Source organism: Tamandua tetradactyla, chromosome 1 (assembly GCF_023851605.1).
Source record: "Tamandua tetradactyla isolate mTamTet1 chromosome 1, mTamTet1.pri, whole genome shotgun sequence".
NCBI classification, from domain to species: Eukaryota; Metazoa; Chordata; class Mammalia; order Pilosa; family Myrmecophagidae; genus Tamandua; species Tamandua tetradactyla.
The window spans coordinates 159,165,826-159,168,115 of NC_135327.1; the positions used below are offsets into that span (position 1 = coordinate 159,165,826).

Here is a 2,290-nt window from a genome sequence, read left to right on the forward strand (position 1 = left end):
CAAGAAGGAATCTGACTGGATGCCTGGTGGGGTCATTGAATTTAAAAATGAACAAAATTTTTGTAAGAGTATCTATCACTGAACTTCATCTTGGAAAAACATGATTTATTAACTCTGTGAGCCTATAATACAGTATTAGCCATTATCCAGAGGTTTAAATTTCAAAAATCAAATCAATAGCTATTGCTCATATTTCATAAGAATATCAACTTAATAATTTTGATCATTTCTTAAGTGAAAGTTTTCTGGATTGCCTTGTAGTTAGATTTTTAACAAAGATCTCAAAAATGAACCTCTTGAATTAGCCAACTCTGATGTCGAATAATATTTCAAGAAAAGACCCAAACAGGTAAGACTGAATCATTATACCATGTATCGTGGAAACGAAAGGAGCCCCTGTTATTTCAAATGCTGACCATGAAACACAGACACAGGACTCTTTCCACAAGGCAGGAGAATACACAGGGCACATATTTCACAGTAGTTTCATGTATTGAGGCTTGTCATGTGAAAGAGTTGAAGGTTCTTTCCTACATCTCTACTGGATTCAAAGATATGGGTAAGGAGTCTATAATTGTAGGAAAAACATTTAAGACCACACCAATTAAGGAACACTATTATTAAGGGATGATCATAGGAGAGCATATCAACTGGCAGTCAAGTGACCTTAGGAATCATATCAAATTAAATTTCAGGAGGTATATACTAAGCCTAAGATACTATAGAATTTGCAGGGGTAGTCAGTGTCTGCTGTGGAGATTTAGGGTAGAATTAGTCCAGAATAAGTTTGTTTGTTTGTTTTTCTTTTAACATGGACCGCTTCACGAATTTGTGTGTCATCCTTGGCAAGGGGTAATGATAATCTTCCCTGTATTGTTCCATTTTTATTATATGTGCTGCTGAAGTAAGCACCAGAATAAGTTTTGCACTAATAAAACAGATGTGATACTTTTCTTCACTTACTTATTTTACAAGCATTTGTAGTATATATGCTATGTCAACAGATGATTAATTAATGTCCCTGGAGGTCTGAATAACTCCTTCCTATTTTCTACTATTACTTCAGTTCTACATGAGAAATGGTTTTTTTTGTTGTTGTTGTTGAAGTCATGAATCCTTTAGGAATTGCTTACACTATATAATGAAATATATTTTGTATTTTGTTGTAAACTCTTAACCATTTTCACTTTGTCAGAAAACGATACCCATAGCAAAACAAAGCATTTACTTTTAGTAAAATGCTCTAAAAGTGTTTTTAATTACTAGAATATGATACTTATTAAAAATTACTAAACAAATGCTACTGCAAACTTTAAATTAGAAAAATAGTTTTAACAAGAGAATTTAACCATGAAGATGAGTGCATGCTTTAGCAGTTTTTCCTCTTTTTCTTGCATTTATTTTGGCTGTTGAAGTTATAAAAAAATTCTGCTTTTGAAGGTTTTTGTAATCATAAGTGCTTGGGCCTATTAGGGCTTGGGAATCACAAAATAAGGGAAATGATGGTCTGAATATAGGATATAAATAATTGCATGTGCTATAATTACTGGGCTTTTGTGTTCATTTTTAACACAAATAAGCTTCTTTTCAAATATAGAGGTAATGGATTTTTTCTATACATCATATTTTAACTTTTTTTATTGTGAAATATAACATATATACAAAAAAGCAATAAATTTCCAAGTACAGTTAACAAGTAGTTATAGAATTTTAAGGTTTGGTATAGGTTACAGTTCCACAACTTTTCGTTTTTTCTTCTAGCTGTTCTAAGACACTGGAGACCAACAGAAATATCAATATGATTCAGCAGTTATTATATCCTCAGAGAAGATAGCAGTTCAATCCTATCTTCTCTGTTATACAACTCCTTCTCTTTAAATAACATGTTACATAAAGGCAACAAATTTCAAAGAACATAACAATTAGCTGTAGAACAGATTTCAGAGTTTGATATGCGTTACAATTCCATAATTTTAGGTTTTGATTTCTAGCTGCTCTAAGGTACTTGAGGCTAAAAGAACTATCAATAGAATAATTCAACACCCATACTCATTTGTTAAACCCAACTTTCTCTGTATAAATCCATCATCACCTTTGATCTTTCTCCCACTCTTTAGGGGTGTTTGGGCTATGCCCATTCTAACTTTTTTCATGTTGGAAGGGGCTGTCAATAATATGGGATAGGGGATTGGAACTAGTTGACATTCTGGAAAGGCTGGCCCCCTTACATTTCAGGACTTATCTGGTGCAGGGATCCATCTGGAGGTTGTAGCCTTTGGAGAGTTACCCT

General features: G+C 33.0%; 1 non-coding gene across 1 annotated transcript; it reads right to left on the bottom strand.

Moving 5' to 3' along the window:
• Positions 1–805: 805 nt before the first annotated feature.
• On the bottom strand, positions 806–912 carry LOC143653480 (U6 spliceosomal RNA). Its single transcript, XR_013161313.1, has one exon. It is a non-coding gene; the product is annotated as a U6 spliceosomal RNA (small nuclear RNA).
• Between the last annotated feature and the right edge of the window lie 1,378 nt (positions 913–2,290).